At 49.8% G+C, this 27,773-nt stretch overlaps 1 protein-coding gene across 1 annotated transcript in view; it reads left to right on the top strand.

Annotated features, from left to right (window-relative positions):
- ulk4 (unc-51 like kinase 4) overlaps positions 1-27,773 on the top strand; it is a 585,662-nt gene that overhangs the window by 99,923 nt on the left and 457,966 nt on the right. The window lies entirely within an intron of this gene.

The following is a 27,773-nucleotide window of genomic DNA, read 5'->3' as shown; positions in this document are numbered from 1 at the left end:
TGAAATGGTTGAGGAATTTTTTTTAAATTCGTTCCTGGGATGTGGGCATCACCAGCATGGCTGGCATTTATTGCCCATCCCTAGTTGCCCTCGAGAAGGTGGTGGTGAGCCGCATTCTTGAATGGCTGCAGTCCGTGCGGTGAAGGTGCTCCCACAGTGCTGTTAGGGAGGGAGTTCCAGGATTTTGACCCAGTGACGATGAAGGAACGGCCGATATATTTCCAAGTCAGGATGGTGTGTGTGACTTGGAGGGGAACTTGGAGGTGGTGGTGTTCCCATGTGCCTGCTGCCCTTGTCCTTCTCGGCGGTAGAGGTCGCGGGTTTGGGAGTTGCTGCCGAAGAAGCCTTGGCGAGTTGCATCTGGTAGATGGTACACACTGCAAGGAACCTACATGTGGTGGGGTAATGGTTGCGTTTAAAGTAAAGCATGCACTGAAGAAGGGCAGAGTACAGCAGGAATCTCACCTTTAGAAAAGTGAATTTTAGAGGAATGAGTGAAAAAGGGGCTGGACTGGATCACGTTGGTAGAAGGGATAATGAATATTTGCAATAATTATATTACAGAAAGTTCAAACTAACTGCACTTGATAGGAAGGGTAGCAGAGAAAGAAGAGAATGATAGGTCAAATCTTAGAGGACAGTTAATATAAGAATAAAGTAAAAGGGGGGCTTTTATATTAATGTAGTATTAGTGCAAAGTAATTTAGAATCATAGAATGGTTGCAGCACGGAGGGAGGCCGTTCAGCCCGTCGAGCCCGTGCCAGCTCTCTACAAGAGCACTTCAGCTAGTCCCACTCCCCTGCCCTTTCCCGTAGCCCTGTAACACTTTTTTCCTTCAGTTACTGATTCAATTCCCTTTTGAAAGCCACGATTGAATCTGCCTCCACCACCCTAATGCTACAATTACGGTGTAAATGCCACCTGACATTGGACTCGAGGCGTGACTTGACACTGAGGTGAAGAGTGAGACACTGGAGCTGGGATTCTCGCTCTTTCAGAGACCGTTGAATCCTCGATGCTCAATCCTCAGTTGACATGTTTAGCATCTGTGCAAAGCTGAAACAGCTTCATGCTAAACGTCTGTGAATACACTTTAAGAAACTGGTCAGAAAGCAATGAAGTAGAAAATGGAATTCATATTGCAGGGAATAGAAAATGCAGTGTGCATGACTTTTCATAAATAGTAGTGGATCCCCCATAGAATTGCTGAAGTTAGTCTGTAGTAACAACAGAAAATGCTGGAAGCACTCAGCAGGCCAGGCAGCATCCATGGAGAGAGAAACAGAGTTAACGTTTCAGGTCTGGGACCCTTCGTCAGAACTGGAAAAAGCTGGAGATGTAACAGGTTTAGGGCGGGGAGGAAGGAATTGAAGGAATATACTGTGCTTGGGTAAGAGGCAGGTAAGATAAAATGTTGCAAAATCATACAGCATGAAAAATGGAGGCAGGGGTTATAGTTTGAAATTGTTGAACTCAATGTTGAGTCCAGAAGGCTGTAAGGTGCCTAATCGAAAGATGAGGTGTTGTTCCTCGAGCTTCATTGGAACAATGTAAGAGGCCGAGGACAGAGAGATCAGAGTGGGAGTGAAGTGGAGAATTAAAGTGATAGGCGACCGGAAGCTCAGGGTCACCCTTACGGACTGAACGGAGGTGTTCCGCGAAGCGGTCGCCCAATCTGCGTTTGGTCTCCCCAATGTAGAGGAGACCGCATCGTGAGCAGCGAATACAGTATACTAAATTGCAAGAAGTACAAGTAAATCGCTGTTTCACCTGGAAGTGGTGTTTGGGGCCCTGGGCAGTGGGAAGGGAGGAGGTAAAAGGGCAGGTGTTACATCTCCTGTGCTTGCACGGGAAGGTGCCGGGCAAAGGGGAAGGGGTGCTGGGGGTGATAGAGGAGTGGACTAGGGTGTCTCGGAGGGAGCGGTCCCTTCGGAGTACTGAAAGGGGAGGTGAGGGGAAGATGCGTTTGGTGGTGGGATCACGTTGGAGGTGGCGGAAATGGCGGAGGATGATGCGTTGAATGTGGAGGCTGGTGGGGTGAAAGGTGAGGATAAGGGGAACCCTATCGTGGTTCTGGGAGGGAGGGGAAGGGGTGAGAGCAGAAGTGCGGGAAATGGAACGGACACGGTCGAGGGCCGTGTCAACCACAGTAGAGGGGAATCCGCGGTTGAGGGAAAAGGAAGACATGTCTGAAGCACTGGTATGGAAGGTGGCATCGTCAGAACAGACGCGACGGATACGGAGAAACTGGGAGAATGGAATAGAGTCCTTACAGTAAGCTGGGTGGGAGGAAGTGTAGTCCAGGTAGCTGTGGGAGTCAGTGGGCTTGTAGCATGATTGCTCAAGTACTGCCTATGGAAATAGGGAAAGGTCGGAAATTATAGCTATTTGTAAATTGTTGGTCACACAGAGGGGAGTCGCTAGATATTCATAGCAACAGTCAGTCAAGGAAATAATAGGACCATTGAAGGATCCCAGCGGTGGGACAACATTGAGTGAGCAAAAGGATAGCAAATATCCTAAATTATCCAGCGTGTCAGTTTTCATGTTAAAATCAAGCGCTCCCTTTCCAATAGAGACATGGAATTTCCATGGCAAGATGAAGAAATATGAAGCATGACAGAAATTACAAATAAAGAGCTCACTAAAGGAGGACAAGGTATTTAACCTATAGGGACTGCAGCAAGTCAAGCCGGTTATGCCCTTGTAAATATCTTTATTGAATCACTGCAAACTGGAGTGGTGCCTGAAAATTGTACAAGGGCAAACATAAGACCAAATTATAAAAAGGGACATAAAATAACTGGGCGTGGGCTGGAGGCTGATGAGACTAATATTTGTACAAGATAACATATTGGAGATCGAAATAATGAAGCCCGCAGAGATGTATGGCTTATTGAGATGGCAACTCAAAGCAGCCCGCTTGATCGGCACCCCATCCAACACCTTAAACATTCACTCCCTCCACCACCGGCGCACCGTGGCTGCAGTGTGTACCATCTACAAGATGCACTGCAGCAACTCGCCAAGGCTTCTTTGGCAGCAGCTCCCAAACCCACGACCTCTTCCACCGAGAAGGACAAGGGCAGCAGGCGCATGGGAACACCACCACCTCCAAGTTCCCCTCCAAGTCACACACAATCCTGACTTAGAAATATACCGGCCGTTCCTTCATCGTCGCTGGGTCAAAATCCTGGAACTCCCTCCCTGACCGCACTGTGGGAGCACTTTCACCACACAGACTGCAGCGGTTCAAGGCGGCTCACCACCATCTTCTCGAGGGCGATTAGGGACGGGCAATCAATGTTGGCTTTGCCAGCGAAGCCCACATCCCAACGAATAAAAAAAAAAAAAAAAATCACCATTAATGTTCCCTTTTAAGCTGTGCGGTCGCGCAACGCTCTAGGGTTCCTACGCAGCCGGTGAGCTGGCTTTAAATTGAAAAAACCGTCCACGTGCTGAATTTTGAATGGGCCACGCAGCGCGTTAAAGGGGCCGCACACCCAAAACAAAGTTACAGGGAACGTCGGTCACCATGGCTTTGTGAGGAGGAGGTTATGCTTGATCAACTTATTCTAGTTCTTTGAAGAAATAGAACATGGAGAACTCGGTGTCTGCTATAATAGTTAGATTTTAGCGACATTTTTTTGACACCGCCACGTATAGATTGACAAACGAGATTGGAAGGGGTGGACTATGTCAGGTCGCTTGTGACATGGATTGGAAATTGGCTGAATTGGAGGGAGCACAAGGGAGTTGTACATGAAGTTACATTAACGTGGAAGGAGGTGACTGGCTTCAGGGCCGTTGCTGTTTCAAACACAGCCCGGCTCAGTTGGTTGCACACTCGTCTGAGTCAGACACGTATGGATTCAGCCCCACTCCAGCAATTTGAGTGCCAATAGATTGTAACTCCAATGCAGCACTGATGGAATGCTACATTGATGGCGGTGCCGTCCTTGGACGAGAGGTTAAATGAAGATCCCATCTGCCAGTTCCTACAGTCCAGAAGGACGCTGAAGATCCCATGATACTACACGAAGAAGCGCACAGATTTATTTTGGTGCTTTGCCCGGCATTCCTGAACCAACGTGATGAGAAACAGATTAATTGCCAATCAGTTAATTGCTGTTTGTGGAGTCTTACTATGTACACATTGGCTGTCACGTTTGCCTACATGGCTGTCACGTTTGCCTACGTAGCAATCACTGCACTTCAGAGTAATTCTTGTAAAGCACTTGAGACAATTGTGAGAGCGGATTAAGCACTATATAAAAGACTACTTTCTTTTTATCGTATACATGAGTGATTTGAGAATGGAGATATGGAAAGAAAGCTCTGAGACCAAAGTGGATTGGAAACAACCAGACAAAGTACAGAGAGATTTGAATAGATTTAGAAGTTGGCTTGCAGTGGTAAATATAACTTAATGTGGAAAAGTAGTGATTATAACAGCGAAACAGAATGAGTATTGAAAATATAAGCTAAGTGCTAGTATATACTGACGAGACTCTCTCTTTTGTCTGACCCTGGAGAAAGCTCTCCCCAGATCCCACGCTCATTTACTCCCCCAACTTCCAGCTCCCTTCCCTTTGGCCCTCCACCCTCAAGACCTCTGCCACTGTTAACTTACTCAAATGCTCCCTTGCCTCTGCTTCCGACCCCCTTGTTCCCAGCAAATCACTTGTCTCCCTCCCCTGCCATTTCCCCAGAGACAGTCCCTATTTCTAGATCTCTCGTGTCAGAAGGCAGACAACAGGTTGAGTCATCCATTGCTGGATTTGGCTCAGCCACGTCAAATCTTACCAAGCCTGGCTTTCCTTCTTGAAATCCGACTGCTCCAGAATCATCCAAATCCTCCTGCTCCAGAATCATCCAAATCCTCCTGCTCCAGAATCATCCAAATCCTCCTGCTCCAGAATCATCCAAATCCTTCTGCTCCAGAATCATCCAAATCCTGCTGCTCCAGAATCATCCAAATCCTACTGCTCCAGAATCATCCAAATCCTGCTGCTCCAGAATCATCCAAATCCTGCTGCTCCAGAATCATCCAAATCCTGCTGCTCCAGAATCATCCAAATCCTCCTGCTCCAGAATCATCCAAATCCTACTGCTCCAGAATCATCCAAATCCTGCTGCTCCAGAATCATCCAAATCCTGCTGCTCCAGAATCATCCAAATCCTCCTGCTCCAGAATCATCCAAATCCTCCTGCTCCAGAATCATCCAAATCCTCCTGCTCCAGAATCATCCAAATCCTGCTGCTCCAGAATCATCCAAATCCTGCTGCTCCAGAATCATCCAAATCCTCCTGCTCCAGAATCATCCAAATCCTGCTGCTCCAGAATCATCCAAATCCTGCTGCTCCAGAATCATCCAAATCCTCCTGCTCCAGAATCATCCAAATCCTGCTGCTCCAGAATCATCCAAATCCGACTGTTCCAGAATCATCCAAATCCTGCTGCTCCAGAATCATCCAAATCCTGCTGCTCCAGAATCATCCAAATCCTGCTGCTCCAGAATCATCCAAATCCTGCTGCTCCAGAATCATCCAAATCCTACTGCTCCAGAATCATCCAAATCCTCCTGCTCCAGAATCATCCAAATCCTGCTGCTCCAGAATCATCCAAATCCTACTGCTCCAGAATCATCCAAATCCTCCTGCTCCAGAATCATCCAAATCCTCCTGCTCCAGAATCATCCAAATCCTACTGCTCCAGAATCATCCAAATCCTGCTGCTCCAGAATCATCCAAATCCTGCTGCTCCAGAATCATCCAAATCCTCCTGCTCCAGAATCATCCAAATCCTCCTGCTCCAGAATCATCCAAATCCTGCTGCTCCAGAATCATCCAAATCCGACTGTTCCAGAATCATCCAAATCCTGCTGCTCCAGAATCATCCAAATCCTGCTGCTCCAGAATCATCCAAATCCTGCTGCTCCAGAATCATCCAAATCCTGCTGCTCCAGAATCATCCAAATCCTACTGCTCCAGAATCATCCAAATCCTCCTGCTCCAGAATCATCCAAATCCTCCTGCTCCAGAATCATCCAAATCCTGCTGCTCCAGAATCATCCAAATCCTGCTGCTCCAGAATCATCCAAATCCTCCTGCTCCAGAATCATCCAAATCCTCCTGCTCCAGAATCATCCAAATCCTGCTGCTCCAGAATCATCCAAATCCTCCTGCTCCAGAATCATCCAAATCCTACTGCTCCAGAATCATCCAAATCCTCCTGCTCCAGAATCATCCAAATCCTGCTGCTCCAGAATCATCCAAATCCTCCTGCTCCAGAATCATCCAAATCCTCCTGCTCCAGAATCATCCAAATCCTGCTGCTCCAGAATCATCCAAATCCTCCTGCTCCAGAATCATCCAAATCCTCCTGCTCCAGAATCATCCAAATCCTCCTGCTCCAGAATCATCCAAATCCTACTGCTCCAGAATCATCCAAATCCTGCTGCTCCAGAATCATCCAAATCCTGCTGCTCCAGAATCATCCAAATCCTCCTGCTCCAGAATCATCCAAATCCTGCTGCTCCAGAATCATCCAAATCCTGCTGCTCCAGAATCATCCAAATCCTCCTGCTCCAGAATCATCCAAATCCTGCTGCTCCAGAATCATCCAAATCCTCCTGCTCCAGAATCATCCAAATCCTACTGCTCCAGAATCATCCAAATCCGACTGCTCCAGAATCATCCAAATCCTCCTGCTCCAGAATCATCCAAATCCTGCTGCTCCAGAATCATCCAAATCCTACTGCTCCAGAATCATCCAAATCCTACTGCTCCAGAATCATCCAAATCCGACTGCTCCAGAATCATCCAAATCCTCCTGCTCCAGAATCATCCAAATCCTGCTGCTCCAGAATCATCCAAATCCTCCTGCTCCAGAATCATCCAAATCCTGCTGCTCCAGAATCATCCAAATCCTACTGCTCCAGAATCATCCAAATCCTGCTGCTCCAGAATCATCCAAATCCTGCTGCTCCAGAATCATCCAAATCCTACTGCTCCAGAATCATCCAAATCCTCCTGCTCCAGAATCATCCAAATCCTGCTGCTCCAGAATCATCCAAATCCTCCTGCTCCAGAATCATCCAAATCCTCCTGCTCCAGAATCATCCAAATCCTCCTGCTCCAGAATCATCCAAATCCTCCTGCTCCAGAATCATCCAAATCCTGCTGCTCCAGAATCATCCAAATCCTCCTGCTCCAGAATCATCCAAATCCTCCTGCTCCAGAATCATCCAAATCCTCCTGCTCCAGAATCATCCAAATCCTCCTGCTCCAGAATCATCCAAATCCTCCTGCTCCAGAATCATCCAAATCCTCCTGCTCCAGAATCATCCAAATCCTGCTGCTCCAGAATCGCCCTGGAAGCTAACATATTAGGGGACATCCTCAAGGTGGAAACAATGAAGTACGCAGAGAAATATTGGATGTTAAGATGGAGTCACCATGACATCTTTTCTCTATGACGAACAGCTCCTCAAACCCTTTCTGCTACCCCCTCCACCCTCACCTCCAATAGGAAGTATGAAGAGCTTATGGATTGCTTTGTTTCAAAGATTGAGGTCACCATTTATAGTTTCTATCACGACCTTTCCTCCTCCTTCCTGCTCCCAATCACCCCCTCTCTAATTCTAATCACCTGTCCTTCTGCAGTTCCTCTTCCACCACTTTCTCCCCGTCTTATCTTTTCTATGAGACTCCTGCTCTCTCAATCCACTCCCCACTCCAGTTCCCTTCCTGGCTTCTTGCTTTCCAGCATTAGTAACAATTTACTTTGCGAGGTCACTGTCCCTCTCCCTTTCTAGATTGTTGCCATCACCCCCTACTTGAAATGTCCATTCTAGACCCAAATGTTCTCCAACGACTGCCCCATCTCTAACCTCTCTTTCCTCTTGCCTCCCAGCTCTGGGCCCATCTCTCTGAAAACTCCCTGCTCGAATCCCTCCAGTCAACATTCCGCACTTCTCGCAGCATTGTGACTGTCCTGGCCAAAATTGACAAATGACGTCCTCTGTGATTGTGACCAATGTTTGAATTGGCCGCGTGGCCCAAAAAAAGAGAGGGAACATTGCTCTCCGCAGCATTTTATATGGTCCAGCGTGCCATCCTCTTCCTTTGCCTCTCCTCTGCTGTCTAACTCCTTGAGACCACTCTTGTGTGGCTGCATTCCCACCTGCCTGAACGCAGCCAATTCCTCTCCAGCAATGGCTTCTTTTCCAGCCCATCAAGTCTCACTTTCAGGGTCCCCAAAGGATCCATGGTTGAGCCTTTCCTCTTTCTTATTTACATGTTGCCCTCAATGGCATCATCCGTAGGCTCGGAGCTCGTTTCCATATGTACTTTGATAACATCTAGCTCTGCTTCACCACTTCCCTCGACCCCCACAAGCACCCCTGAGCTGTCAAACTGCCGAAATGACATCGAGTGAGAATAACCAATCTAGAATCTGTGACATTGATGGTCTCTTGTTACATTCTGAAAATGTTATTGTGGCAGAACCACTGAATGACTCTGGCTAACTGTATATAATTCTCTTTAACGATGTTCTAACACCAGCCTAAACCTGTACCATTGTGTTAGGCATTACTGTGTTTTGGATATAGAATTTGCATGTACGGGGCGTGGCCCCTTTAAGAGCGTGGGAAAACGCGGGCAAACGCGATGACGTCACGTCGCAAACCACGGGACTGCTCAGTTGAGTAAAGACCTGTTTGATTATTCTCCTGTGTCGATCTCCGTTATTCGTAGGAATTCGTTAATTCCTACATTATCGAATTTAATGCTGACTAGCATTGCTCTTTACGGTGTTGCTTGCAGGCTGAAGATTGGCAGCCTGGTGCAAACAGCAAGATGAGTTTGAGGCAAGGTAGCATTTGAACATAATTTTCTTACACGGCCAAATTGCGTCGGGGAAGGGGGAAAACCAAAGGAAGAAGCAGTGGGGGAGCAGAGGCGTGTGTCGAGGTGGGAACAGAACACTGACCTGCTGAAGAGCACAGGTACACGTGCCAGAGGAAAGAAATAGGGGCTGCATTGTATGGTTTTCTGGAAATGATTCTCCGACTGTGATTGGTCGTGTGGCTGGTAATACCAAGTGGTTTGCATGTCACCAGCACTCTACAACTACACATTCTTACAGACAAACCTTTTCGCGGGATAAATTTACTGTCACTTGTTATGGAGACCGTGCAGAAATCCCTTTTAACAGGAGTCAAGTTTACTTGCTCGAACGTCCATAGAATTACATTTTTACCAAGGGTCGAATTATTATATTTACTTAATGGCCGCTTTTTCTTACATTGCTGAAAAGCTGTCTGCTTTTTGGCACACCCGTATTTGTTTTTGGTGCACTGATTTTTGTGTCAAATTATTCACTCCAAATGATATGGGGGGGGGAAAAAATAAATATAGGCTCAGATTTTCCAGGGCCGATGACTGCGTACACGGTGCATACGGGGCCGTAAATGCCCCGCAGGATTACGCCTGCGCGAAAACTCGGAACTTGTGGTCTGACAAGAATCTTCTTGACAGATCCTCCACATCCCCGGGAAATGGACATTTGCTGGCGGAGAGTTGGGCTAATTGCCCAGCGAATGCCCGTGAAACTCTTACGCCTGGTAAAAGCAGGCGCAGGGCTGCCTTTTACCAGCATAAGAGTGAAAATAAATATTTAAATAAAATTTTTTAAATGATTTTAACATTCAAAAAACCTGTAAAATAAATGTTATTTTTGGCCCCTTGAAAAATGTTTGAATTTATTTCTCAAAGAATAACATTTTTGCTTTAAATGTTTAATTAAATTGTATTTTAAACATGTAATTTGTTTTATTTCAGTGTTTTTTGGGTGATTTCTATTCATGCTCATGGGGATTCCGTACGTAAATGGAATCCTCATAAGCATACTGGGAATCCCCTTTCTGATTGGTTGGGCCGGCCCACGTGTTCCCAGGGGCGCTTGTGAACCGCGTGTGCACCTGGGATACGTGGGCCTCTACACATGCGTACGCGCAGAAGCCCAGGAGCGCGAGTCTCCGGGGATCTCGGACCTCGGGTCGGTGCGTAGTTTTGTTGCAGTTTGGGGGCATCCGCCTCGACCGCAAATTCAGGCGCATAATTTGCAGAATCCAGCAATGCAGCATGATTGTGAGAAACATAATAGAGTTGCTGACCAAGTTTATTTACATTATTATACAGTCAAGCTCCGTTGTATGCAGACACCATTTGTGGAAGATTGTTTAGAACCTGAAACTGTTCATGTAAGCCATCAACAGTATTTTGAGTATATTCAAGGCCGAGAGCGATAGATTTTTGGACTCGAGGGGAATCAAGGGATATGGGGATCGGGCGGGAAAGTGGAGTTGAGGTCGATGATCAGCCATGATCTTATTGAATGGCGGAGCAGGCTTGAGGGGCCGAATGGTCTACTCCTGCTACTAATCCTCATGCTCTTATAGATTTCAAATAGATTTTAAGCAAGCTGTGTTCATATACATTGTACAAATAAACTGGCTTCTGATTCTCCCAGTTTGAACTGATTAATACTGCTTAGCGCTTGTGGAATGTTCCACGTCTTTTTCCATCGGTGTCTTTGGTTCAGTTGCAGCAGAGGTGTGGCATGTCTCAGCACATTTTGTCAGCAGGCACCAGTACCAACTTTGCAGGGCATGAAGTATCATTCTGGATCAGCTCCGTCAGAAATCTGCTGTACGGTGTGGATTCAAGTCCCCAATCCAGGGACTTGAACACGTAACCCAGGCCGACACTCCAGAGCAGTACTGAAGTACTTTTTGAAGTGTGGTCACTGTTGTAATGTAGGAAACGCGGCAGCCAATTTGCGCACAGCAAGCTCCCACAAACAGCAATGTGATAATGACCAGATAATCTGTTTTAGTGATGCTGATTGAGGGATAAATATTGGCCAGGACACCGGGGATAACTCCACTGTTTTTCTTCAAATAGTGCCGTGGGATCTTTTACATCCACCTGAGAGAGCAGACAGGGCCTCGGTTTAACGTCTCATCCGAAAGACGGCACCTCCGACAGTGCAGCACTCCCTCAGTACTGCCCCTCCGACAGTGCAGCACTCCCTCAGTATTGCACTGGAGTGTCGGCCTGGATTTTTGTGCTCAAGTCTCTGGAGTGGGACTTGAGCCCACAACCTTCTGACTCCGAGGCGAGGGTGCTGCACACTGAGCCACAGTATGTTCCACTTAGCCAAGGCTGACACCTTTTACAACAATCTAGCAGCTTTTATGTTTATCTTCTGGTGCTGGTCCACAAAATTTATTTTCAATTTCATAACTTGCCACGGTAGGATTTGAACTCAACCTCTCGGTTGCTCATCCAGCACCATAACCAATAGCTTACAGTACCCTGGTCTGAAGTGCCATAAGACTGCACAACAAAATCGGGAATCTGAATGTCTCTGCTGAGGAAGAAAGCTATGATAGAATAGTAGCCAGGGACTTGGTTTAATTATATAGACTGGTAGATAAATATACAGGGTTATAGATTGTTCGGAAGTGATATAAGGGAAGAAAATAAGAGGTGGAGTGGCTGTGCATGTTGAAGTACCTCATGGCACCTGCAATGGATAGCTCTTTTTTAGAATGTGTGGAATCTTTGAGAATTAGACAGAATGGCAAAAATAATTTAAAAAAAAAAAAAAATTATTCTGTTATATAAGAATGTTAGAATTAGGAGCAGGATTCGGCCCTTCGAGCCTGCTCTGCCATTCAATAAGATCACGGCTGATCTTCTACCTCAACTCCACTTTCCCGCACTATCCCCATATCCCTAACACTCTAAAACTTGGGAATTTGAAGAGTGGGAAGCAGGTGCTGCTTTTTTTCCCTCCAGTACTTGTAGTTTGTGTTACAGGTAAATATTTAATTTAATCTACCTATAACTTTAACTTCCAAGTTAATTCAAATTGTTAAACTAAATTTCAGTATGACACCTAGTACTCACCCACTACTTACCAAAGACTTTGACTCTCTCCAAATTCCCAACTTTTACACTCTGTTTAGGTGCACTCCATTTAAGACCACTCTGTGCCCCCGGGTCAGGCAGAGGATACAGGTAGCGCGATGGCAATTCCATTTTGCATGGGATTGATGGGAAGATTATAGAAATAATAATGAATGATTTCTAGAAATGATTATGGAACGCTATATAACTCAAATGGTCATGAAAACTCAAGGCGGGGGAGCATTACCAGCCTTGCCATTGTGTAATAGCTAAGAAACGATCAGTGTCAGAACAAGCAGCTCTTCGTAGCTACAATATGGGGGTGTTTAAAATTTGTCCGACAATGGAAAAGGAGAGGAAGAAACTTTAAGGCCTAGAAATTCAGTTGGGCGCGCCAGCCGTTAGCGCCTTAGGAGGAGTAGATCTCGAGCGCTAGGCGCTTAGCGCCCGGGCGCAGCGCGATCTGCGCCTCGCCCCAACTTCAGTACACATTTAGCGCCGGCGCAAAGTCTTAGCGCGCGCCCTGCTGCGCGCGCAGATCATGACGTCATTTACTAGTGCAACGCCCTTTGTGCGCCCCGAACCGGAACTTCACTCGCGCCGGGCCATTGTGCGCCGGGCGGCCCTAACGACTGTGAAGTGGAACGGTACACAGCCGAGGCGGGCCGCGGGGAGCGCTAATTAAAGGGCACTTACCCTGCACTATAAAGGGCAGACATTTTGCAGCATTCACTCTTGTGCAACGGTTTTTTGGAGAGAGACCAAGGAGGAGAGCTTACTGGTTTGGACCAACACTAGGACAGGTATTTTTGGCTCAGGCCAGAGCTTAGCAATTATCTTTGCCTTCATTGAGAGCTCAGTGTTTGCCAGCATATAATGGGGGCTGCATTGGGTGCCAACGCTGACTTTCAGCCTTATGCCAGAAGGGCTTACAGACGCCGTGAGAGAGTGGCAGCCCTGGCTAGACGCAGAGGGGGCAACAGGCGTCGCCAACTGAGGCCTTACCCACCCAGGGTATACCGCCAGCAGTCCTCCTATCTGACCATGTCTGCCGCGATGTGTGTAAGGAGGCTGCGATTCAGAAGGGAGGTGGTTGCAGACATCTGCCAGCTGCTTCAGAGAGATCTGCAGCCACAGCTGATGCGCAGGACGTCTCTGTCGGTGGCAGTGAAGGTGACGGTGGCTCTCAACTTCTATGCCACCGGCTCCTTCCAATCCGCTGCTGGGGACATCGCTAACATCTCCCAGTTCGCCGTGCATTGCTGCATCCGCCAGGTGACCGAAGCCCTTTTCAGAAGGAGACATCAATTCATCTCCTTCCCCATGACCCTGGACAAGCAGCAGCAGCGTGCAGTGGGATTTGCAAGAATAGCGGGCTTCCCCATGGTGCAGGGCGCCATTGACTGCACGCATGTGGCTTTGCGGGCACCTCTGGAGCATGCCGAGGATTACCGCAACCGGAAGGGCTACCATTCCCTCAACGTACAGCTGGTGTGTGACCACAGGCAGCGCATCCCAGCTGTCAATGCCCGCTTTCCAGGCAGCAGCCACGATGCCTTTATCCTGCGACAGACAACTGTGGCTGACATGTTCCAGGCACAGCCTCCCCCAAGAGGATGGCTTATCGGGGACAAAGGCTATCCTTTGTGTACCTGGCTCATGACCCCGCTCCGCGCGCCCACGACCCCTGCTGAAGAGGCATACAACGAGAGCCATCAAGCGACTAGGAACATCATAGAACAAACAATCGGCGTCCTCGAGCAACGGTTCCGCTGTCTCGATCGCTCCGGGGGAGCCCTCCAGTATTCGCAGGAGCGAGTCTCCCAATTCGTCGTCGTTTGCTGCATGCTGCACAACCTGGCTATCCGCAGGACTCAGGCACTGCCACCTCACGTTGGACCCCCACCTCAGGAGGAGGAGCATGAGGATGAGGAGTACCAGCCCAGGAGGGAGGCAGAAGGTCCAAGGGCCGCCCGTCGGCGGCTTATTGAATGTCACTTCTAGGCCCCCTGTCAGGGAATGGCTTGTGCCAATGAAAGAACATGATTGCAGCCGCTCCGCAAGCCCTCAGCCGGTTAAGGCAACAAACACTTCAAAGATCAAACATGGACAATGTTAATAAATAAAATGCTTTATTGTACAAACTCAGGGCCCTTCCCACATGAAAACCAAAAACAGACGAAACCCCCAAAAAACACTCAAACACATTACTCGCTCCCACAACCTGGAGAGGATTAACAAAACAGTGCAACTAAAATGGCTGTCATCCTCGGCCTTCGTAAAAAAACAAACATCACATCCTCGGCCTCAAAAAACAAACATCCAATTCTCGGCCTCAAAAAACAAACATCCAATTCTCTGCCTCAAAAAACAAACATCCAATTCTCGGCCTCAAAAAACAAACACAACTGGCCACACATTCGACTTTTTGGCCCGCTAGGGCGATGCCTTGGCCATCTTTGTGTGGCCCCTGCCTGCCGTGCTGCTCCTCCTCAAAGTAAGGCCATTGGCTGCTGCAAGGCTGGGGGCAGGCTCCAGAGGGGCACATGTTGTGACGGCAGATGCCCTTGGGGGTTGGCCTAGTCGAGGTCTGGCCGTCGAGCGGGCGGCTGTTGAATGCTGCAGCTGTGGCTGGCCAGCATCAGTCGCTGCAGCAGCTCCTGGCAGCTCCACTGGGGGAGTGGCAGTGGCGGCTGGAGGAATGGGGGCAAGCTGGCGGATGGCAGGCGCTCGCTGGTCGCCTGAGACACTGGCACTCGCCCGGGCCAGCACTGCAGCATGCGCACCAATCTACCGAGGGACAGACCGCTGTGCTGCTGCAGCGCGACGGGTGCCCTGGCGATGCCTGGCTGACACAGCGAGTGTGGCAGCAGTGAGTGCCCGTGTTGACCTGTTCAGTGACCTCATCAGAGCACCCAGTGACTGCATGGCACCACTGATCAGCTGCCCACTCGCTGCCTGAGCTGCCCCGAATGCCGCCCGACTCGCTGCCTGATCTGCCCCGAATGCCGCCCGACTCGCTGCCTGCTCTGCCCCGAATTCCGCCAAATTGATGGCCTGTGAGGCCCCGACGTCGGTGACACTCCGAGAGAGGGACTCGATGGCCTCAGGCAACCGTGCTACTACCCCCATGAGCTCCGTGTGCCGGCGCTCCGAGTCCGCGGACAAGTCCTCGAGGCGTTCCATCTCCTCGGCGAAGACCATCTCCGGACTGGAGGCCGGACTCTCCCTCTGGGGAGAAGGCCGCCAAGCTGGCCGACCCTTCCTGCGTTGCTGGACGCCGCTGGGCCCAGCAATTGGACTCCCCTCCGACCCTTCCCCCCTCTGGGCAGAAGGCCGCCGAGCTGGCACCCCCCTCCTGCGTTTCTGCAGGCTGCAGGTCCCATGAGCTCCCCTCCCCTCCGACACTTCCGCCACGCTCCCCTCCAGGGAAGACGTGTCCCCTACATTCGCATGGGTTGCCACTGCTGAGGGTTCCCCTGATGGGCCGCCTTCCTCTTGCTCCTCCTCCTCCTCCTCTTCTGAGGGGCTGTCACTGGCAAGTTCAGGGACCTCCTCCTCACCATCTGAAAGCAGGAAGGCACAAGAGTAGCTTTAGAGTGAGGAGAGGGCGTCAGCGAGGGATGCATGAGTGGTGGCATTCAGCGCATTGGTCGGACAGTGGCAAAGGATGTAGATCTGATGCGCAAGTGGGACGAGAGAGGTCCAAACGTTGATGTCCTTACCATTGGTGCCCAGAACAGGGTCGGCATCTCCACATGCAACGGGGCCAATCACCCGGCCACCCATGATGCGATCCACGCGATGTTGCAGCTCGGTGAGCGGCTGGATCTGGGGTCGGCCTCCCCCGGTCGCAGTCCGGCTCTTCCTATTATTGGCCAGCTTGGCCTGCAAGAGAAAGGACGGCCTCTAAGTACAGTGTGTAGCCCTGATCTTGTGTGCACTGCCTCCCATGGTAGAATAGCCTGGCCAGTGTGTCGCCCTGATCTTGTGTGCACTGCCTCCCATGGTGGAATAGCCTGGCCAGTGTGTCGCCCTGATCTTGTGTGCACTGCCTCCCATGGTGGAATAGCTTGGCTAGTGTGTTAAGTGCAGAATGTGCAATTGATGTTCATGCCTGTCCCATAGCTGCTGGATGAGGGCTGGCCATTAGGGCTTTCAGGTCCCCTAGCCCATAATGTGAGGTGCACATGCAAGGATGAGGAGGTCACTGGAAAGGGTACTCACCCTGACAATCCGCGTGAGGTCATTAAACTTTTTGCGGCATTGGACACCGGTCCTGGGGACCTCGCTGTTGGCTGACACCTTGCTGGCGACATGCCTCCAGGCTCTCCGGTAGGCGCGGACCGGCGCCTTCCTGCCATTGTCCGGGTACAAAATATGGCGCCTCTTCTCCACACCACCAACCAGCACACTCAGATCACGCTCTGAGAAGCGCTGCGCTCGTTCACGGGCCTTCTGCATGGCTTCAGGCGCTATTTGGGTCCAGCAGCAGTGTTCAGGCCTAGCTGGAGGGCTCCACTATCCAGGGCGTGGCAGCAGACAAGTCGACCCTTCCCCCCTTAAGAGCTGGCCGGCGCCAGGGTGTCTGCTGTCAATCACGAGATGGCCGCACCTGCGCTGCGCCCGGCCTCGGCGCTGTCGCTCAGCACCTCCGGCTTAGCGCCTAAAGAGAGGCGTCCAGCGCCAGTTTTAGCGCTCGAGCAAACTCTTAGGGCGAAGCTAATGAATATCGGAGAAGTGGCCTCGATTTGGCGGCGCCCCAAAAGTGGCTACAATGAATTTCTAGGCCTAAGACTTTGATAGAAATACGGAAGGAATAGATAATAAATTGATGAGCTTTATTAGGTACAGTACACTGAGACATAATTAGTGCTCCACGAAACGAATTTGCTCCATCAACAACAACAACACTTGTATTTATACAGCGCCTTTAACGTAGTAAAGCATCCCAAGGCACTTCACGGGAGCGTTACCAAACAGAATTTGACACTGAGCCACAGAAGGAGATATTAGGGCAGAGAGGAAGGTTTCAAGAAGCATCTGAAAGGAGGAGGAGGAGGCGGAGAGGTTCAGGGAGGGAGTTCCAGAGCTTAGGGCCTCGGCAGCTGAAGGCACGGCCACCAATGGTGGAGCTATTAAAATCGGGGATACTCGAGGCTAGAATCGGAAGTGCACAGAAATCTAGGAGGATTGTAGGGCTGGAGGAGGTTACAGAGCGCTCTGTTTGAAGAGCCTTCTAAACCAGCGCAATCTCTCAACTTTGACCCAGGGGCGTGGCCGGTTCTGCGGGGCCTGGTTCAGGAAAACTGAACCTTGAACCAGCGTAAAAGAGCGCGGAAAACATGAGCGCAAGTGCTTTTAGGTGTAACTCACTTGCATTTAAAATTCCCCGATCTTTTGCGCTGCTTTGGCCGATTCTGCCCGGATTGCACTGATATAACTAGCGGAATCTCAGCCCCAATGTACTGAGACTTTGGCAAAGCCTTTGACGCAGTACCACATAGGATATTATTTTACAAGGTTGAATGCGCGGAATTGGGGAGAAGCTTTCAAAGTGGATAATTAACTGATTGAAGCAGAGGATGCAAGGGGTAGTTGTTAAGGGAGCAGCAACAACACGGAAAGAGGAGACCTGTGTGATAGACCAGAAATTGTGAATGATGTGGAGGAAGGGACAGTTACAAATCTCATCAATGATGCCAAATTGAGAGGATCCATAAATAGGGAACGAGTGAACCAATTTCAGAGAATTATGGACAGGTTGGAAGATAGGGCCAGAGAGTCGGGAATGTTGGATGATGTAGGGAAATGCAAAGCTGGGGAAGGAGAACAGTCGGAGCACAGAATAAATGAGAACATTCTACAGGAAATTTCCCAGGAGAGGGATTTGTGGATATTAGCAGAACACGCCCTTCAACTGTCGGCACAGTGAAAAGAGCAAACAGAATCTTGTCACATATAGTTCAAGGAAGTGATTCAGTTTGTACAAACCACTGGTCTGCCTCTGCTTTCATCGGAAGTGTGGTAAACCACTTTTATCGTTCACTATCGTTACACTATAGTTATCACTGTTATATCGTTACTCTATGGTTATCACTGTTCACACTGTTGTATCACTATATGAGGTCGCCTCTTGTCACACTGTTATACCTGGGCTGACCACTGCTGACTCCGCCCATGGCTCCACCTACCTGCCCAGGTATAAAGGTGGTCGACTGGCTGGTATTCCTCCTTGTTGGATCCGATCACCCACGAGGGTGGGCTCTGTTATTTAGCCAATAAAAACCTATAGTTACTTTCTTAACTCGTCGCTTTTCATTGGATGAATTGATAGGTATATCAATTTTATTGGCTAAATTTTAAAATGTCGACACTTGAGCAGTCAAACGACCAGCCAAGCGACCAGCCAGACGCCCAGCTACAACAGCCACAGCAGCCGGCCTGGCTGCGAGCCCTCAGACCACCGTACCTGGACCTAAACCCACAGGCAGCAAACTCAGCCCTCGACTTCGAACACTGGCTGAGCTGCTTCGAAGCCTACCTGGGAGAATCCGGCATGCCTCAGAAATCCATGCTAAGAGTTCTGAACGCCCAAGTGAGCCCTAAAGTATTCGCACTCATCCGGGACCTTAAAACATACGAGGACGCCATCAACCGGCTGAAAAGACAGTACCAAACCCCGGTAAATTCCATGTATGCCAGACACCTCCTAAGATCCCGCCCGCAACAGCCAGGCGAGCCCGTGGAGGAATTTTTACGGGTGCTACAAGCACTCGGCAGAGACTGTAACTTTAAAGCGGTAACGGCGGCAGAAAATACTGAAGACAATGTCCGCGATGCCTTCGTGAAAGGCCTGCGGTCCGACTACTCACGGCAAAGACTACTGGAAGCAAGGGACCTCGACCTGGACAAAGCTGCAGCCCTCGCTCTCTCTCTAGAGGTGGCCCATCGGGACCTCGAGGCATACTCAAGGTACTGTAACTCGCGACCTTGGGACCGACCCCGACCGCGATACCCCCCGCAGCAACCCCCCTGGGACCTACCTCAGCGTCGGCGTCCCGGACCCGATCGAGACCGCCACCCCCGGTACCGGCTCCGACATCGGACCCCCGCGATCGGGCCGCCGGCTGCTTCTTCTGCGGCCAGGCGAAACACCCGAGGTCGCGCTGCCCAGCCAGGAACTCTACCTGCTCAAACTGCATGAAGAAAGGCCACTTCGCTAAGGCCTGCAGAGGTGGATCATCAGAGGCCAGCAGTGCCTCATGCGAGCTGTGGGGGCGGCCATCTTCCTTCAAGGCAACAGAGGCCAGCATCCCCACATGTGAGTCATGGAGGCGGCCATCTTTGATACAGGCAACCGACACCAGCAGTGCCTCATGTGAGTTACGGGGGCAGCCATCTTCTCCGCCATTTTGTCCAACCTCGTGGGAGACGCCATTTTACCCACCACGCTCGACCGCCACCGTGCCTCTAGACCCGACTACTGCCTCACCCGCAGACTACAGCAACTCGCTCAGCTATACACTAGCCTCCGTCTCACTGGACCAAACCCGCCCGCATCACCTGTCCAAGTCAATGATGGACATCAGAGTAAACGGCCACGCCACGACCTGCCTGTTCGACAGCGGAAGCACGGAGAGTTTCATCCACCCAGACACGGTGAGCCACTACTCCCTCCCTGTCCTGCCAACGCGCAACCGGATCTCAATGGCATCGAGATCCCACGCCACAGACATCAGCGGCTACTGTGTTGTGACCCTATTGGTTAAGGGTACGGAGTATAAAAATTTTAAACTCCTCGTCCTCCCCCAGCTATGCGCCGCCGTCCTACTAGGGCTAGACTTCCAATCCCACCTCCAAAGCGTCACGCTAGCATACGGCGGACCCCTCCCCCCACTCACAGTCGACAACCAACATATTTTAAACCGCCCACCGCGTAACACCTGCGGCCTATCCACCCTCAAGGTCTCGCCACCTTCCCTGTTCGCTAACCTCACCCCCGACTGCAAACCCGTCGCGACCAAGAGCAGGCGGTACAGTGCCGGGGACAGAGCTTTCATTAGCCCTGAGGTGCAGCGTCTCCTGAAGGAGGGCATCATCGAAGGGAGCACCAGCCCCTGGCGTGCCCAGGTCGTGGTAGTTAAGACGGGCAATAAGAACCGCCTGGTCATCGACTACAGCCAGACCATAAACAGGTACACCCAGCTGGACGCATACCCCCTTCCCCGCATATCTGATATGGTCAATCAGATCGCACAATACCGAGTATTCTCTACCATCGACCTTAAGTCGGCCTACCACCAACTCCCTATCCGCCCTGAGGACCGCCAGTATACCACCTTCGAGGCGAATGGCCGCCTCTACCACTTCCTTAGGGTTCCCTTCAGCGTCACCAACGGGGTTTCGGTCTTCCAAAGGGAGATGGACCGGATGGTTGACCAGAACGGGCTGCACGCCACGTTCCCCTACCTAGATAACGTCACCATCTGCGGCCGCGACCGGCAGGACCATGACGTTAATCTGGAGAGATTCCTCCGTACGGCCCAACGGCTGAACCTCACCTACAATAAGGAGAAATGTGTGTTTAACACCTCGCGCCTTGCCATCCTCGGCTGTGTAGTAGAGAACGGAGTCATCGGCCCCGACCCCGAAAGAATGCGTCCCCTCGTGGAGCTACCCCTCCCCCACTGTCCAAAGGCTCTGAAGAGAACCCTGGGGCTCTTCGCCTACTATGCCCAATGGGTGCCCAATTATGCAGACAAAGCCAGACCCCTCATGAAGTCCACATCCTTCCCCCTTACGGAGGAAGCGTGCGCAGCCTTCTCCCTCATTAAGGGAGACATTGCCAAGGCCACAATGCACGCAGTGGATGAGTCCATCCCCTTCCAAGTGGAGAGCGATGCATCCGACTTCGCCCTAGCCGCTACCCTTAACCAGGAGGGGAGACCAGTGGCCTTCTTCTCAAGGACCCTACAGGGCCCGGAGATCCGACACTCGTCGGTCGAGAAGGAGGCCCAAGCGATTGTGGAGGCGGTACGACGCTGGAGGCATTACCTGGCAGGCAAACGATTTACCCTCCTCACCGACCAGCGTTCGGTCGCTTTTATGTTTAATAACAAGCTGAGGGGCAAAATCAAGAATGACAAGATCTTGAGGTGGAGAATCGAACTATCCACCTATGATTATGATATCTTGTACCGGCCAGGTAAGCTGAACGATCCCCCTGATGCTCTGTCACGAATTACATGCGCCAGCGCGCAAAGTGATAGACTTCAGACCCTCCACAACGACCTCTGCCACCCCGGGGTCACCAGACTTTACCACTTCATTAAGGCCCGCAACCTGCCATACTCCATCGAGGAGGTCAGGACCGTGACCAGGAACTGCCAGACCTGTGCCGAGTGCAAACCGCACTTCTTTAGGCCGGACAGAGCAAGCCTGATCAAGGCCACCCGCCCCTTCGAGCGCCTGAGCATCGACTTTAAGGGGCCCCTCCCGTCCTCTGACCGTAATGTGTACTTCCTCAACATCGTTGATGAGTACTCCCGTTTCCCCTTTGCCTTCCCCTACCCAGACATGACCAGTACCACGGTCATGAAATGCCTGAACGACCTCTTCGCCTTGTTCGGGTTCCCAAACTATATACATAGTGACCGGGGCTCCTCCTTCATGAGCGAGGAACTCCGTCAGTTCCTACTAGCGAGAGGTATTGCTGCAAGCAGGACCACCAGCTACAACCCCCGAGGGAACGGCCAGGTGGAAAGAGAGAACGCGACGATATGGAAGGCCGTCCTCTTAGCCTTAAAGTCTAAGGGCCTCCCAACCTCCCGCTGGCCGGAAGTCCTCCCGGCAGCGCTGCATTCCATCCGGTCACTACTCTGCACTGCCATTAACGCCACCCCCCACGAACGAATGTTTGTTTTCCCCAGGAAGTCGACTACGGGAACCACACTACCAACCTGGCTGACCTCCCCGGGGCCCGTCCTGCTGCGAAAGCACGTGAGGGCCCATAAAACGGACCCCCTGGTCGAGGAGGTGAACCTCCTGCACGCCAACCCCCAGTACGCCTATGTGGCTTACCCAGACGGGCGGGAGGACACAGTCTCCTTACGGGACCTCGCACCCTCGGGCATTCCGGAGACACCACCTTTACCCCCCCCCACCCCCCCCCCCCCAATTCCAGCTCAGGTAGACGGCACGCCGGAACCCCACGAGCCTTCGCCGACCACGCAGACACCAGCATCAACACCGGAGAATGCAACACCGCCGCTGCGACGATCAGAAAGGCTTACGAGGCCTCCGGACAGACTGACTTACCAGAACTGGTAGTACACTTCACCCCGCCGGACTCAAATCTAAACAAGGGGTGAATGTGGTAAACCACTTTTATCGTTCACTATCGTTACACTATAGTTATCACTGTTATATCGTTACTCTATGGTTATCACTGTTCACACTGTTGTGTCACTATATGAGGTCGCCTCTTGTCACACTGTTATACCTGGGCTGACCACTGCTGACTCCGCCCATGGCTCCACCTACCTGCCCAGGTATAAAGGTGGTCGACTGGCTGGTATTCCTCCTTGTTGGATCCGATCACCCACGAGGGTGGGCTCTGTTATTTAGCCAATAAAAACCTATAGTTACTTTCTTAACTCGTCGCTTTTCATTGGATGAATTGATAGGTATATCAGGAAGGATATCATGTCCCTGGAGGAAATACAATAAAAAGTTTATAAATGCGAATGGACACCAGTGCTATGAGAAAGGACCATGGATGCTGTGATGTTTACATAGGAACATAGGAATACAGGAACAGGAGGAGGCCATTTTGCCCATCGAGCCTGTTCCGCCATTCAATGAGATCATGGCTGACGTGCGATCTAACTCCATTTACCCGCCTTTGGCCCGTATCCCTTAATACCTTTGGTTAACAGAAATCTATCAATCTCAGATTTAAAATTAACAATTCAGCCGTTTGCTGAAGAGAGTTCCAAACTTCTACCACCCTCTGTGTGTAGAAGTGTTTCCTAATTTCACTCCTGAAAGGTCTGGCTCTAATTTTTAGACTATGTCCCCTAGTCCTAGACTCCCCAACCAGCGGAAATAGTTTCTCTCTATCTACCCTATCTGTTCCCCTTAATATCCTGAAAACTTCCATCAAATCACCCCTTAACCTTCTAAACTCCCAAGAATACAACCTTAGTTTGTGTAATCTCTCCTCGTAACTTAACCCCTGGAGTCCGGGCATCATTCTGGTGAATCTACGCTGCACACCCTCCCTAAGGTGTGGGTGCCCAGAACTTTTCTCAGTACTCCAGGTGCGGTCTAACCAGGGCTTTGTATAGCTGTAGCATAACTTCTAAACCCCTTGCATTAGAGAAAAGGTGGTATAGAAGTGATCTTACTGAGCTATTTAAAATCCTAAAGGGAATAGAAAAACTATCTCAGTCAATGTTAAATATTGAAAGAACAAACTTGTATTTATTTTCACACTTTTCACATCTTCAGGATACTCCAAAAGTCCTTTACAGCCAAAGAATTACTTTTGAAGTGTAGTTGCTACTGTTTAAGCAGTAGCCATTTTGCATAAAGCAACGTCCCACAATCAGCAATGAGATGAATGACCAGCTCATTTGTTTTTGATAGTGTTGGTTGCATGATAGATGTTGGCTCGGGCATCTGCTCTTCTGCGGTCTGCACAGAGCGGAATTAAATGGAGTGCTTCATTTGGGAATTTGGAAAGAGTGGGAATTTCTGCTAAGTAGAAGCTGTAAATAGTGAAATTTAACATTTTGATTTAAGCCTAGAACTTGAAAAACTGTAGGTAACTGAAGCCGCCTGCCAGTGGCAATTAGCTGTCAGTCAGCTGTAAGTGCGTGTCTTGAATAGGCGCTAATCACCAGGAGCAGGAGAGCTGAGTCAACACTTGTAAATTGGGTGAGGCTCCTAGAGTATAAAAGTAAACAGTTCTGCAGAGCACAGAGTGTATTTAAACAGAGTGTTTCATTTGGGAATTTGGAAAGAGTGGGAATTTGGAGAAGAGGGGGAAGGAGTTGCTGCTTTTTGCCTACACTACTTGTGCTTTGTGTTATAGGTAGATATTTAATTTCAGTACCCATAACTTAATCTAGATCAATTAAGTAGTCAAGAAACGAAACTGTAAAGTAAGTTACTTAAATACAAATTTAATTAAGTTTAATTAAATAAAACAAGGTCATCTAGGGATGGCAGTGCAGGTGGCGTGCCTCAACTGCAGCATGTGGGAGTTTGTGGAGAGCATTGTGATCCCGGACAACCACGTTTGCAGTAAGTGGCTGCATCTTGAGGAACTTCAGCTCAGAGTTGTTGAGCTGGAGTCTGAGGTGCAGACATTGTGGGGCATCAGGGAGGGGGGAGAGTTACCTGGATACTTTGATCCAGGAGGCAGTCACACCCCTTAGGTTAGGTAGTGCTACAGGTCTGGTTAATGGTCAGCGACAGGAGGGTGCGACTGCAACTCAGGCAGGTAAGGGGACCCCAGGCGCAGTGCTGGAGGAGCCTCAGCCTTTGCCCTTGTCCAACAGGTACAAAGTTCTTTCTGCCTGTGTGGATGAGGGAAATTCCTGCAGGATGGATAAGCAAGCTGATCATGGCACCAAGGTGCAGGAGGCCATTCAAGTGGGGGGAGTGAAAGGGAATGTAGTTGTGGTAGGGGACAGTATCGTCAGAGAGATAGATGCTGCTCTCTGTAGCCGCGACTGGGAGTTCTGAAGGTTGTGCGGCTGGAGAAGAACTTGGAGTGGGAGGGGGTGGATCCAGTTGCCATGGACAACGTAGGAACCAATGACATAGGTAGAACTAGGAATGAGGTTCTGCTGATAGAGTTTGAGAAGTTGAGTCCAAATTAAAAAGCATTACCTCAAAGGCAATACTCTCTGGATTGTCACCTGAGGCACGTGCCAATTGGCATAGGGATAAGCAGATTAGAAGGTTAAATACGTGGCTCAAAGAGTGGTGTGGGAGTCAGGGGTTTTGCTTCATAGGGCACTGGCACGAGTACTGGGGAAAGAGGGAGCTGTCCCGTTGGGGCGGGCTCCACTTAAACCGGCTGGAAACAGTGTCTTGGCGAATCGAATAACTACGGCAGCAGACAGGGCTTTAAACTAATGTAGGTGGGGTGGGAGGATTCAGGAAAGAGTAAATTTAAAAGCAGCGAGAGAAATGTCAAGGCTCTAGAGCAGACTAGAGTTTTGGGTAAAAATAAGCAGAGTGGGTCAGGAAGGGACAGAGAGAGTAACAAAGGTCATAGGGTATCAGTGACTAAGGTGACATCAGGGAAAAAGAGAAATAAGTCAAAGCTAAAGGCCCGATATCTGAATGCGTGAAGCATTCGCAACAAGAAAGATGAATTAATAGCGCAGATAGAAATGAATAGCTTTGATCTAATAGCCATTACGGAGACGTGGTTACAAAGTGGCCAAGGTTGGGAGCTAAATATTCCAGGATACTTAACTTTGAGAAGAGATAGGCAAAATGGAAAAGGAGGAGGGGCCCTGATAATAAAGGATGGGATAAAGACAGTAGAGAGAAAGGATCTTAGCTCCGAAAATCAAGAAGTAGAATCAGTTTGGTGGAGCTAAGAAACAGCAAGGGGCAGAAAACATTAGTAGGAGTTGTTTATAGGCCCTCAAACAGTAGTTATAATGTAGGGCAGAGTATAAATCAGGAAATTAGAGGCGCATGTAACAAGGGTAATACAGTAATCATGGGGGACTTTAATCTACATATAGACTGGGCAAACCAAATTTGCATTAATAGTGTGGAGGACGAATTAATGGAATGTATACACGGTAGTTTTCTAGATCAGTGTGTTGAGGAACCAACAGGCTATTTTAGATCTAGTATTTTGCAACGAGAAAGGGTTAATTAAAAACCTTGTAGTAAAGGGGCCCTTACGGAAGAGTGACCATAATATGATAGAATTTTATTTTCAGTTTGAAAATGATTTGGTTAAATCCAAAACTAGGGTCTTAAATCTAAACAAAGCAAACTATGTAGGTATGAGGGGTGAGTTGGCTAAGGTAGATTGGGAAACTACATTAAAAGATATGACGGTAGACACGCAATGGAAAGCACTTAAAGAATTAATACATAATTTCCAACAGATATACATTCCTTTAAGGCACAAAAACCCCACAGGGAAAGTGGTCCAACCGTGGCTAACAAGAGAAGTTAAAGATAGTATTCGATCAAAGGAAGAGGCTTATAATGTTTCCAAAAGAGCAGTAAACCTGAGGCTTGGGAGAATTTTAGAATTCAGCAAAGGAGGACCAAGAAATTGATAAAGAAAAGGAAAATAGAGTGTGAGAGTAAACTAGCAAGAGACATAAAAACAGATTTTTCTGATCTGGAAACAGCAACAGAACTCGAGAGCAAGAAAGCAGCTCTACAGAAGCCTGAAGGCCGAGGTCCAACAAAAAACTCGCGACCTAAAAAACAGATGGTGGGTGGAGAAAGCGCAGGAGATCCAGCAGTCCGTGCCCGCTGGAAGGAGCACTTCGAAGATCTCCTTAACCACGACTCTGTCTTCGACACGAGTGTCCTCAACTCCATCCCACAGCATGCTACCCGCCACCATCTCAGCACAACCCCGGCATGAGGTTGAAAAGGCCATCCGACAACTGAAGAACAACAAGGCCTCAGGAGCAGATGGAATCCCCGCCGAGGCACTGAAGCATGGCGGAGAAGCACGACTGGCGCGAATTCATGAACTCATTTATCTGGAAGGAGGAGAGCATGCCAGGGGATCTCCGAGACGCCGTAATTATGACCATCTTCAAGAAAGGTGACAAGTCCGATTGCGGTAATTACAGAGGAGTTTCCTTGCTATCTGCCACAGGGAAAGTCATCGCAAGAATCCTCCTCAATCACCACCTCCCAGTGGCCGAAGAGCTCCTCCCAGAGTCGCAATGCGGGTTCCGTCCACTAAGGGGCACAATGGACGTGATCTTCACCGCACGTCAATTACAAGAGAAATGCAGGGAACAGCACCAACCACTGTACATGGCCTTCTTTGATCTCACAAAGGCCTTCGACACTGTCAACCGTGAGGGATTATGGAGTGTCCTCCTCAAATTCGGTTGCCCTCAAAAGTTTGTCACTATCCTCCGCCTGCTTCACGACGACATGCAAGCCGTGATCCTGACCAACGGTTCCACCACAGACCCAATTCATGTACGAACCGGGGTCAAGCAAGGCTGTGTTATCGCACCAACGCTCTTCTCAATCTTCCTTGCTGCAATGCTCCATCTCACCCTCAGTAAGCTCCCGACTGGAGTGGAGCTAATTTACAGAACAAACGGGAAACTGTTCAACCTCCGTCGCCTCCAGTCCAGATCCAAGGTCGTCCCATCCTCTGTCGTCGAATTACAGTATGCAGACGATGCTTGCGTCTGCGCTCACTCGGAGGTCGAACTCCAAACCATCGTAAACACCTTCACCGAAGCATACGAGAGCATAGGCCTTGCACTAAACATCCGTAAGACAAAGGTCCTCCACCAACCTGCCCCCGCCACACAGTACTGCCCCCCGATTATCAAAATCCACGACAAGGCCTTGGACAACGTGGACCACTTTCCACACCTCGGGAGCCTACTGTCAACAAGGGCAGACGTCGACGACGAAGTCCAACACCGCTTTCAGTGTGCCAGTGCAGCCTTCGGTCACCTGAGGAAGAGAGTGTTTGAAGACCAGGACCTCAAACCCGGCACTAAGCTCATGGTCCACAGGGCAGCAGTGATAC

The sequence above is a fragment of the Somniosus microcephalus genome, chromosome 5, assembly GCF_052327205.1.
Source record: "Somniosus microcephalus isolate GS21.2 chromosome 5, FLI_Smic_1.0, whole genome shotgun sequence".
NCBI classification, from domain to species: Eukaryota; Metazoa; Chordata; class Chondrichthyes; order Squaliformes; family Somniosidae; genus Somniosus; species Somniosus microcephalus.
Note: the sequence above shows the minus strand (reverse complement) of the source record. Positions and strands in the feature narration are given on the sequence as shown.